Below are 12,182 nucleotides of genomic sequence, written 5' to 3'. Positions count from 1 at the left end.
TGGAGAGCTGCTGCTGTGCTTTGACATCTGAGCTCTTTGGAAAACGATCTCAATACAATTCTGAAAAACGCGACTCTCCGAATGCCAGCCGAACAAGTCTCCACAGCCGAAGCGCTCTGTCTCCTTTCAGCTGGCGATAAACCTTTCCTCGATCCTTTGCGGACTTGTAAAACTGTTCCTGATCAGAATAAAAAACGCTCACGCTAATACACAAGCACCCGTGTCTCGCCAAAGCTGACAAATAAACAGACGGACAAGCCGAACTGCACGTGTGAACAGGGGAATGAGCGAGCGAGCGGGGATAGGGCGCCTCCTGCGCTTAAAAGCTTACAGCACCTGGTATTCCCAGGCGGTCTCCCATCCAAGTACTAACCAGGCCCATCCCTGTTTAGCTTCCGAGATCAGACGAGATCAGGCGTGCTCAAGGGGGTGTGGCCGTAAGCGCGAGCAAGGCTCGCTGGCACCCTTCTTATTGAGAGGACAGCTCCGTCACCTCTTTTACGACGCTGCTTTTTTTCCCTTGCGTTTTTCTCTTCTTCCCACGTTCTCTCTCTCTTCACTGCCTTTGTCCCCGCTCTATTTCACTTCAGCCTTTCACTCTTGCTTCCTTCCAATGAGGACGGAGCTGCGGGAGAAAGGGCGCTATAGAGGATCGCTGTGGAGAGCTGCTGCTCTGCTTTGACATCTGAGCTCTGTGGAAAACGATCTCAATACAATTCTGAAAAACGCGACTCTCCGAACGCCAGCCGAACAAGTCTCCGCAGCCGAAGCGCTGTGTCTCTTTTCAGCTAGCGATAAACCTTTCCTCGATCCTTTGCGGACTTGTAAAACTGTTCCTGATCAGAATAAAAAACGCTCACGCTAATACACAAGCACCCGTGTCTCGCCAAAGCTGACAAATAAACAGACGGACAAGCCGCACTGCACGTGTGAACAGGGGAATGAGCGAACGAGCGGGGATAGGGCGCCTCCTGCGCTTAAAAGCTTACAGCACCTGGTATTCCCAGGCGGTCTCCCATCCAAGTACTAACCAGGCCCATCCCTGTTTAGCTTCCGAGATCAGACGAGATCAGGCGTGCTCAAGGGGGTGTGGCCGTAAGCGAGAGCAAGGCTCGCTGGCACCCTTCTTATTGAGAGGACAGCTCCGTCACCTCTTTTACGACGCTGCTTTTTTCCCTTGCGTTTTTCTCTTCTTCCCACATTCTCTCTCTCTTCACTGCCTTCGTCCCCGCTCTATTTCACTTCAGCCTTTCACTCTTGCTTCCTTCCAATGAGGACGGAGCTGCGGGAGAAAGGGCGCTATAGAGGATCGCTGTGGAGAGCTGCTGCTGTGCTTTGACATCTGAGCTCTGTGGAAAACGATCTCAATACAATTCTGAAAAACGCGACTCTCCGAACGCCAGCCGAACAAGTCTCCACAGCCCAAGCGCTGTGTCTCTTTTCAGATGGCGATAAACCTTTCCTCGATCCTTTGCGGACTTGTAAAACTGTTCCTGATCAGAATAAAAAACGCTCACGCTAATACACAAGCACCCGTGTCTCGCCAAAGCTGACAAATAAACAGACGGACAAGCCGCACTGCACGTGTGAACAGGGGAATGAGCGAACGAGCGGGGATAGGGCGCCTCCTGCGCTTAAAAGCTTACAGCACCTGGTATTCCCAGGCGGTCTCCCATCCAAGTACTAACCAGGCCCATCCCTGTTTAGCTTCCGAGATCAGACGAGATCAGGCGTGCTCAAGGGGGTGTGGCCGTAAGCAAGAGCAAGGCTCGCTGGCACCCTTCTTATTGAGAGGACAGCTCCGTCACCTCTTTTACGACGCTGCTTTTTTTCCCTTGCGTTTTTCTCTTCTTCCCACGTTCTCTCTCTCTTCACTGCCTTCGTCCCCGCTCTATTTCACTTCAGCCTTTCACTCTTGCTTCCTTCCAATGAGGACGGAGCAGCGGGAGAAAGGGCGCTATAGAGGATCGCTGTGGAGAGCTGCTGCTGTGCTTTGACATCTGAGCTCTGTGGAAAACGATCTCAATACAATTCTGAAAAACGCGACTCTCCGAACGCCAGCCGAACAAGTCTCCACAGCCGAAGCGCTGTGTCTCTTTTCAGCTGGTGATAAACCTTTCCTCGATGCTTTGCGGACTTGTAAAACTGTTCATGATCAGAATAAAAAACGCTCACGCTAATACACAAGCACCCGTGTTTCGCCAAAGCTGACAAATAAACAGAAGGACAAGCTGCACTGCACGTGTGAACAAGGGAATGAGCGAGCGAGCGGGGATAGGGCGCCTCCTGCGCTTAAAACCTTTCTGAATTCTGAGTACGTACGGGATCCTCGGCCTTGCGCTTATAACAAACTCCAAGTCCCTTTGCAGACAACAGCAGTTGTCACATTATTGTCTCTGAGGATGTGCGACAATGGCCAAGGAGAGCCCCGATCTGAGCTTGCGCTCACTTTTTGACCAAGACACAGATGTGTGCTGATTGGTTGAGAGGTTGGCGGGCATTGGAGACCCACGTGGTATTACCACGCCCTGCCAGTCCCTGATTGGTTGATCAAGGTGAGATATGAGTCACTTACTCTTGACACTTAGGAATGCAGTCCAGATGTCCATTTGGCACTCCCTAGACAGATAGGCGCCAATGGATGACCATTGATCATGATAGCCAGGCTTAGCTAAGTGCATCCCCATCTGGGAGCTGTCCCTTACCAAAAGAAAACATCTTAAATCAGCCTGCATGAATACTTTCTCTGTGGCTGCACCACAGAGATGGAAGGTGAGATGGGGCCTCATTTAGGACAGCATACCACCACTTAATTCTGTCTTATTAACAAGCATTGCCACTACAACGGCATCTCTCCTGTCAAACTTCCTCCTGACTTGTTTGACAGGATCTGGGCCGTGGTGAACAGTGGGAAAGACGCCCTGTGGAGAGTGAGGAACATGGGGCTGTTCAAAGGCATCGAGGTCCCAGTCAAGGCAGCAGGTAGCCTGGCCCTGTTCATCACCCGAGAGAACTATTACCTCAGAGATCTGTGGAGAGAAAGGAGGGAGGAAGCAGAAAATCTGTGGGAAATAGAGAGCATAGGTCAATATCTCAAGAAACTGTGAAAAACATCATCATGTTTAAGTAAAGAATGTGATTTACACCAGAAAAAAAGAAATTGTTACTATGTAACTGGTACCGTGTTAAAATGTAATGAGATGTGATCATATATACTGTTTTAAGTATGTATATTAATGTAAAGCTTTCTAATTTGTGATGTCCTGTATTTTTTTGTGAAAAGAAAATAAAGTTCTTAAAAAATCGATTCACCCAGGGCGAGGCTTGGCCATTGCACTCCGGCTGTGCTGACCCCTGCGGATTCCCCAAATGTGGGAATCTTGACTGCATTATTTCTGGTAGTGGGGGACTGCGTTCGCGCTCTCCCCTGATGTGCTTGGTCCAATATCGGATACGGAAGAGTTACGACACCACGTGCTGCGATAGGATCCCAGTTCGAAAGGAGTCGATGCCACTGCTGGTTCCCGGTTTCTTTTAGTTAGAGGTCCGGAGAAACATTTCAAGCTGGTTACACTACTCCTTCCGGACATTCATTCCCTTTTCAAAGTCAGTCGTTTTGCTGTAGTCTGCATTATTTAGGCTGATTATTGAGGTTAGCCTTTATTTGGTCATGGGGGCCTCGGTACTGTATGCTAATTCTCAAGACAGTTTCACCCGTTTTCTGATTGCTAGGTTCTGTACCAGTGCAGACATGTCAAACAGTGAATGGCTGTACCTCTATTGTATCCATGTTCAATGAATGAAATCAGTAATAAATGAATATATGTATAGTTATACGATAAACAAGTGGTTTATCGACTCATCTTCATTTGCAGATTTAGAGGCAGCTTCGATATTCGTTTTACAAACGTTTTTTTTTTTTTTATATGGGTCACACACATGCCATAGCAACAAAACATCTCTAGAGATGAGGCTATAGATCACCTTTCCATCCTCCAGGTTTTCCTCCCAAAGCCTACGGCACCAACGGCGACCCCTGCTGGCCGAGAGAGCAAAAGCTTGCAGCACCAGGTATTCCCAGGAAGTCTCCCATCCAAGTATTAACCAGGCCCAACCCTGCTTAGCTTCCAAGATCAGACGAGATTGGGCACATTCAGGGTGGTGTGGCCGCAAGCAAAAGTCATGGCGCCTAACTTGCTACTTGAAGCTGTGTGTGGCTGGGGCTCTGTGCCCCCCGAGTTGGACTGAAGGATCGTTCGTGTGCAACTCTTTGGAAAGGAGCCTCTTTCCAAATTGCATTGCGTACCTGGATGTTGGCGAATGTGTTCCCTTGTGTTGGCTTGTCCTGCACTGGAGGAGAACAAACAAACTGCACGGAGGAGCACAAGGCAAGTCTTCACAAGACAAAAACCTCCAGTGCACAGCACTCTGAAAACATTTCTGGGCTGTCGCGTGTTTATTTCAGCACATAAAGCACACCAGTCCAACACGTCGGCCGGGCGCGCGGCGCCTCCGCCCTCTTGTGGCTTGCGGCGTCAGAGCAAGAGGCTCCTTCTCGCTGCCTTTCCGCTGTGTTGCAGAGCCCCGAGAGGGAACCTGGAGCGCACACTTTGTGGGGGGCGCTCTGCCCCCGGTCTCTTGCGCGAGTACTAAATCTCACGGCGCCAGCCAGCGGCCAGGAGACAAATACAATATCGCGGGACAGGGGGGCCTCGTCATTGATTGTTACATATGAGACGGGGATTAGGAGGAGACCCCGACTGATTGGTAAAGGGGAACACTAAAAGACCGACAAATGACTCGTTCCCACCGGAGCTGAATGTACCTGCATGTGTCGTGTCGTCTACTTCCCCCGCCCCGCTGTGTTTGCTGTATTGTCTTTGAAGCCGGCCCCCGAGACGAGACGGGCTGTTCCTGTGCCCCAATTAACACTTTACAGGTGCCATTCCCCGGCATTGTGGCCATTGTCGGTGGTCACACGCGATAAGATGAGGTGGAGAAGAGCGGGGCATGCCCAGCGCGAGACATTCAAGGAGGGGGCTGTGCGAGGTGAGGTGCGACACGCCGGAGCCCCGACGCTGCTAATGCGGAACACTTGTTGAACTGGCATTGAAAGGACGTGTGCGCACGGAGCGAGCCTTCCCTGCGGCGGAGCGTGGAAACTTTCTCCCCGCGCTACAGGAGTTGTGTGCGCTGCAGCGGTGCCGAGAGAACAGCACAGAAGACAGCAGGCTCTGGAGAGCGGGTAAGAGATGGAGCCTTGTGGGCAGGCGAGCAGGCCCGTTTTTTGGAAATTGCTGAAAAGGCTCCGGTGTTTGTTCGGTGTATGGCAGGTGCACGACGCGAGCTTGCGTAGCGATCTGCCGGTCTGGTGTTATGCAAATGAGGCCAAATTGCGTCCCGGGAAATGCTGCGAATGTGCATTGGTGACTGCAGATGTGTAGGAAACGGCGCGCTCGTTTTCTCGTTTTGCCCACCCAAATTGAGCACGGATACAATAGAGGTACAGCCATTCACTGTTTGACATGTGTGCACTGGAGGTTTTTGTCTTGTGAAGACTTGCCTTGTGCTCCTCCGAGCAGTTTGTTTGTTCTCCTCCAGTGCGGGACAAGCCAACACAAGGGAGCACATTCGCCAACATCCAGGTACGCAATGCAATTTGGAAAGCAGCTCCTTTCCAAAGAGTTGCACACGAACGATACTTCAGTCAAGCTCGGGGGGCACGGAACCCCAGCCACACACAGCTTCAAGTAGCGAGTCAGGTGCTATTACTTTCGCCTGCGGCCACACCACCCTGAACGCGTCTGATCTCTGAAGCTAAGTAGGGTCAGGCCTGGTTAGTGCTTGCATGGGAGACTGCCTGGGAATACCAGGTGCTGCAAGCTTTTGCTCTCTCGGCCAGCAGGGGTCACCGTTGGTGCCTTAGGCTTTGGGAAGAAAACCTGGAGGATGGAAAGGTGATCTATAGCCTCATTTCTAGAGATGTTTTGTTGCTATGGCATGAGTGTGACCCATATAAAAAAAAACCCATTTGTAAAACGAATATCGAATCTGCCTCTAAATCTGCAAATGAAGATGAGTCGATAAACCACTTGTTTTTCGTATAACTATTCATATATTCATTTATTACTGATTTCATTAATTGAGCAGGGATACAATAGAGGTACAGCCATTCACTGTTTGACATGTCTGCTCTGGTACAGAACCTAGCAATCAGAAAACGGGTGAAACTGTCTTGAGAATTAGCATACAGTACCGAGGCCCCCATGACCAAATAAAGGCTAACCTCGATAATCAGCCTAAATAATGCAGACTACAGCAAAACGACTGACTTTGAAAAGGGAATGAATGTCCGGAAGGAGTAGTGCAACGAGCTTGAAATGCTTCTCCGGACCTCTAACTAAAAGAAACCGAGAACCAGCAGTGGAATCGACTCCCTTCGAACTGGGATCGTATCGCAGCTCATGGTGTCGTAACTCTTCCGTATCCGATATTGGACCAAGCACATCAGGGGAGAGCGCGAACGCAGTCCCCCACTACCAGAAATTATGCAGTCGAGATTCCCACATTTGGGGAATTCGCAGGGGTCAGCACAGCCGGAGTGCAATGGCCGAGCCTCGCCCTGGGTGAACCGATTTAGATTTTTATGAACTTTATTTTCTTTTCACAAAAAAAATACAGGACATCACAAATTAGAAAGCTTTACATTAATATACATACTTAAAACAGTATATATGATCACATCTCATTACATTTTGACACGGTACCAGTTAAATAGCAACAATTTCTTTTTTTCTGGTTCAAATCACATTCTTTACTTAAACATGATAATGTTTTTCACAGTTTCTTGAGATATTGACCTATGCTCTCTATTTCCCACAGATTTTCTGCTTCGTAGCTTCGTAGCAATATCTGGGACAGACTTCCCCCCTGAGGGTAGCGGCCTGTACATTATTTCCCTTCTGAGTCTTTCCTGCTTCCCACCCCATAGAAATTGAAACATCAATCTCCTCAGCGCCGCCGCAACACGGTGTTGGATTGGGAAGGTAGAAGCCAGAAAATTCAAGACAGGCAAGAGGTCGGCTTTGATGACCAGCACCTTCCCTGTCATGGTGAGGTCTCGGTCCTTCCATTGCATCAGTTTTTTGTTTAAGATTGGCAAATTGTTCTGCCAATTTACTGTTCCTATCTCTTCTCCAAAATACACCCCCAGGACCTTAATTCTCTTCTCTTGCAGCCTGAGATCATGTCCTTCTTTTGGCTCCCTCCAGTTCTGATAAAAAATCTCACTCTTAGATTTGTTAATTTTTGCAGAGGAAGCCAAAGAGAACTGATCACAACACTGCAGTGCTCTGCTAATTGAGGCATTGTCAGAGAGGAGGATGGTGACGTCATCCATGTATAGAGACGTCTTTACCTCCGTTTCTTTCACAGCGCCGTGCACCTTTTCATTGCTCTCGCTTTCAGAGCCTCCGCGCGGCACACGAAAAAAAATCAATATCAGGACGCGCATTGAAGTGAAAGCAGGAAGCGCTGCGACATGCACTGTGCACACTAAGAGGTGAGTGGGTCTGTTCATTGGTGTATTGGAGTAATTTTTTTTACAGCAGCTGCATCCGGAAAATTGTGCTTTTTACTTTTTATTTGTACAACAAAAATACATACAATACAAACAAGAGCACATATAACGTATCAAGAAAATCGCCAGGGGTTCATGCTATAATACAATTACATTTTATGAAACACGATTGCACAAGGTAAATAAGAAAAGGTCCGCACACCCAGTGGGCAGTGATTCGTCGAATATACTATATATCACATCTTTGAAAAAATAAAACATTTCCCTGGGTCAGAGATTAAATAAAACTTCACTCGCACCAAACAAATTTATATTTCTAAATATCACAACATGATCGAATTTAAGTCATTTTAATAACAATGAATAGTCACCTATGCATTGCAATATAAACATTTATATTGATTTAAATCGCGTTTAAATCGCCTTTATTTAAAACCCATAAATAAAGCTGATAGTGTTTAGACTTTTAATTACTTAAAACTGTATTATAGCAGCACAATGCACAATGCAACGTAAATCGCTGTCTTTGTCTTCTGCGTAATAATGTTCACCTCTCTGTCCAGCAAATTAACAATAGTAATAATAATGAACTTTATTGTATATGGCGCCTTTAAAGGTGGCTCCTCAAAGCGCTTTACAGGATAAAAACAATAACAACATTACTGTTAGGCTGGGCAAACGATTTTTTTTTTAAAGAAATACAAAATGAGATATAATGATGTGTTCCGGCTTAGACATTAACGAAGAGCATAACAAAGGTCATAAAGGTCATAAACTATATTAATTTTGGAACATCAACATATTATGTAAACTGTATGTTGCTGTTATTGGTATTTTAAAGAAAAAAATACTGTAAAGTCCTGGGTTCGGTACAATGATTCAGGCATTCATGTGAAGGACAACAGAGCTTTCACTGGCTCAAAAAGACAAAAAGAATAACGGACACAGCGCGAGCCTGCATTCTCTCCTCAGCCGTCCACACCACACTTTTCCCTGGGTCAGATTTTAAATAAAACTTCACTTGCACCAAACAAATTACCACACACTGAACACTGAACATGTTAACCCAAATATGTCTCACAATACTTTTATGGTACATTACTTTGCTAAAATGTATTTAAAAATAAAAACGATTACAAACGCCAGCAGAGAGAGAGACACACACACAGTTCTTCATTGTCAAAAAGTAATTGTTTTTTACTTTTTCAGCACCCAGACAAACGCAAACGCGTTATTAATTAAATGTTTTTATTCATTCTTAATCAAACTCACAAGTTGTCATCTGCTGTTGAAGCTCTGTGAGACTAGACTCACACATGGCTAGACTTGACTCGGCTCTGGCTTTCCCATCTATACCGATGCACTGCAAGTACAACCCCCCTCTCTGCGGGAGTGCTGGCTGTGACGAATTAAACCTGTTTCACAGGTATTTTCAAAGTAGAAGGGGGCGAGATTTCCAGCAAAAGACACCTCCCCCCCTTCAAAACCCAGTAAGTACAGTACTTACTAGTTAAGAAAGCTAGGCTCCTCAATGAAATCGCTTTAACATGCTAATGCATTGGTGTATTGGAGTAAGTAAAAAGACAAGGGACATTCTTCCTCCCCCTACATTCTCAGAGTAGAATAGAATTTTCCTTTGACAAAACAAGGCTCGCCAGATAATGTGAATCGAAACCTGTTTTTCTAGCTTTTAAAGTCGTGCAATGTGTAAGCAGGAACACATCATTATTTCTTACATATGAAAAATACATAATATAGCTCCCAAACAAACACAAACGTGTTTTTAATAAAATGCTTTTGTTCACTCATAATCTGACAATTTCAGGAAGACTAAGGAAGGACTAAGGAAATTGTCATCTGTTGTTGTGGCTGTCAATGTTGGATTAAAAAAAACACGTTGCCCGATGTTAGTTGCATTGATTGAAAAATAATTTTAGTTCGAGAGACTGGATAAGTAATTCAAGTGTTTTTTTTTAACTTCCTGAAAAACAAGTAATAAAACTAAATTCAATTTAAAGGTCTTTATTAACATGACAGATGGGTGCAATCAGTGTTGGGTATTTACTTTGTAATCTGTATTGCTTGGTGATGCCACTTTTAAAGGTGATATATAAAATCAAGGCTTTAAGTTGCTTTAACTCTGCAAGTCTGAGTTCTTGTGTCCGTCCTATCTGAGACCGAAAGTATTACAATATGTATCTTTATAGCAGGTGGTGTACAGCTTTTTAGTATAGATTACACTTTTCTAAAATGTATTTAAAAAATAAAAACGATTACAATCTAATCTTTCCACGTTTGATCCCAAGATCCCAAGAAAAATAAATCTAAACGGGGAGAAAGCTATGCTGAAAGTTTATTAAGATACTTAGAAGACTACACAGCCCAATTTATGTTGCATTTGTCTGATTGTGAGGCGAAACAGCCCTACACAGCCCTGTCGCAGTACACAAATATAATCATATCGTTATTAATTTCTTTAGATACGCAATTCCATATTATATTAGCAGAAAAGCTTAAAACTGCCACTATTTCACATGTTAGTTAAAGACTTCGATGCGTAAAATGTTTAGGGAGAAATCGAATTTTCTTTAAAGTACTGATTCCTGGAATCTGACTGGCTGACAGCCTTCTGAAGTAGTTCCATAATATCTAGTATACGGAAAAGAAAGTGTTGAGAAAAAAAGCCTGGATTCTCATGTATCTGATACAAGTATCTTTTAATACAGTCTTTGATGTGCTCTTGAGGATCCTTGTGATATTTTGAGCCCTGGTTGAATGATAAGTGTTGCAGTTTAAATAATTTTCGTAGTTAGAAATTATGAAACGCTCTGTTAAAAGCAAGGGAGTTTTTATGTCCATTGCAGTAAAAGAAAATGCCTGACAAAGTAGGGCTTGGACAGATTCCAAGTGCTTGTACAAATGTGCTTAAGAAATTATCCACGAAATGCTGTGGTGTTTGTCAAAGAAAAAACTAAAAGTATTTTCGTTTAAAATGACGGTTAGAAAGAATGTGGACCAGCATAATACTTTGAGTTTACAGCTTGTCCAAAGTCATTCATTATTAATACTATTAGTAATATCTTCGGTAAAGGCTTTGATGCATAAATATTTCTGATAAAGGTAGGTTGTGTACTTTTGTCCAACTTTTGTCCAAGCTCAAATGCTGTACATGAGAGGTTCCAGCATGACCTCAAATGACGCGATACACTGCGTGATACTGCATGATACTGCGTTTTAATGTGACACGCCCACCGGGGTATACCACGAAATACCCCACCCATTTTGAATGGCTGCATCTGTGTATACGTCGCTGCGACGTATTATCAACATCTAATTGCAACCGTAAAATCGACAACATTAATAAACGCATATATAACGTCGAAAACACATCTAACACAGTGCCTGAGGCTTTTTACTGTATATATCGTGGGTGCTGCAACTAGGAGTATACAGCCATCTGCACAGTGTACGAAGTAAATTATTTACGTAGTAATTAATTAATTTACTATATTTATTACTGTATTTTCTGTATTTATTACTATATGTACTATATTTATTTTACACGTGTTAATAAATTAATGTTTGGCCATTGACAAAGTACAACTATTTTTTTATTACAAGTTAAGTAAATCCTTTTGCCCAAAACTGAAGGGGCGACACTCCTCCCTCCCCCCGTGACACCAGGCCTGTCCCCATCCTATTCCATAATGTCATTATATATAATACCTTACAACAGTGACCGTTTCCTTACTAACTGCATGCGTTAAAATTGCACATCAGCTCATAGTAGGGGGCACATAGCTGCGATGTATTATCAATGTTAAATTTCAACCATAATATCGACAACATTAATAAACGCATACGTTGTGGTATATTTTCCGGTTATATACCACAATGCATTGCTAGTATTCGTTGGTCACCATTTTGGACACGTTTTTCAATCGTAGAAGAAATCCGCAAATATCTCAGCAATCCTCTTTTGACGAGTAGGTATAAATAATAATAATAATACTATCTGAATACATATAGATCTTACTTAATATTATTTTGATTAAAATAGTACGTTAATAAGCAAAAATAGGCACATAAAAATAGTGTGAGGGGGAAGATGACACAAAATCGTTTTGCCGTTTCTCTAATTATTCTTATTCTATGTTGTACTTTCAAACTTTGGGTACTCTTTAATTAGGACAGACTTTATTGCTCAACTGCTATGATGCAAGCCAAATTTTATACGTTTATTATAGCTTTGAGCTTAGTTAACCTTAATGGTTCATTTTTGAGATTATACTAAAGAAGATATTAATCATCATTTATTTGGGTAGTAATATTATATAATTTTCTCCTAGCTGCGGTGCTGAAGTCCCACCCTACCTTTAAAGAAATAAAGGAACACACAATGTGTTACTTGAAGAATGCATATGCAAGGCAGGGGGCCAGGAGATCTGGACACTGAAAATAATAGGTTTCTGGTTCTAACTGTTAGGACAATTAGACAGGGTTTGCAAATGGTGGACAAAAATCGTCTTAACTTTCATTGTAATATTTTTTTTCTTGGAAATATAGAAGTTGTACATTTTAAAATCTGTATTGTAATGTATAA

The 12,182-nt window shown here is 43.8% G+C and overlaps 6 non-coding genes across 6 annotated transcripts; 1 reads left to right on the top strand and 5 right to left on the bottom strand.

Annotated features, from left to right (window-relative positions):
* Positions 1-324: 324 nt before the first annotated feature.
* On the bottom strand, positions 325-443 carry LOC138244505 (5S ribosomal RNA). The gene has a single exon (XR_011193120.1). It is a non-coding gene; the product is annotated as a 5S ribosomal RNA (ribosomal RNA).
* A 539-nt stretch (positions 444-982) lies between these two features.
* On the bottom strand, positions 983-1,101 carry LOC138244504 (5S ribosomal RNA). The gene has a single exon (XR_011193119.1). It is a non-coding gene; the product is annotated as a 5S ribosomal RNA (ribosomal RNA).
* Positions 1,102-1,639: 538 nt separating this feature from the next.
* On the bottom strand, positions 1,640-1,758 carry LOC138244503 (5S ribosomal RNA). Its single transcript, XR_011193118.1, has one exon. It is a non-coding gene; the product is annotated as a 5S ribosomal RNA (ribosomal RNA).
* Positions 1,759-3,265: 1,507 nt separating this feature from the next.
* Positions 3,266-3,430, top strand: LOC138243676 (U1 spliceosomal RNA). The gene has a single exon (XR_011192321.1). It is a non-coding gene; the product is annotated as a U1 spliceosomal RNA (small nuclear RNA).
* Positions 3,431-4,056: 626 nt separating this feature from the next.
* On the bottom strand, positions 4,057-4,175 carry LOC138218017 (5S ribosomal RNA). The gene has a single exon (XR_011181463.1). It is a non-coding gene; the product is annotated as a 5S ribosomal RNA (ribosomal RNA).
* Positions 4,176-6,508: 2,333 nt separating this feature from the next.
* On the bottom strand, positions 6,509-6,679 carry LOC138243551 (U1 spliceosomal RNA). Its single transcript, XR_011192206.1, has one exon. It is a non-coding gene; the product is annotated as a U1 spliceosomal RNA (small nuclear RNA).
* Positions 6,680-12,182: the final 5,503 nt, after the last annotated feature.

This window comes from Lepisosteus oculatus, chromosome 14, assembly GCF_040954835.1.
Source record: "Lepisosteus oculatus isolate fLepOcu1 chromosome 14, fLepOcu1.hap2, whole genome shotgun sequence".
In the NCBI taxonomy this organism is placed as follows: Eukaryota; Metazoa; Chordata; class Actinopteri; order Semionotiformes; family Lepisosteidae; genus Lepisosteus; species Lepisosteus oculatus.
Note: the sequence above shows the minus strand (reverse complement) of the source record. Positions and strands in the feature narration are given on the sequence as shown.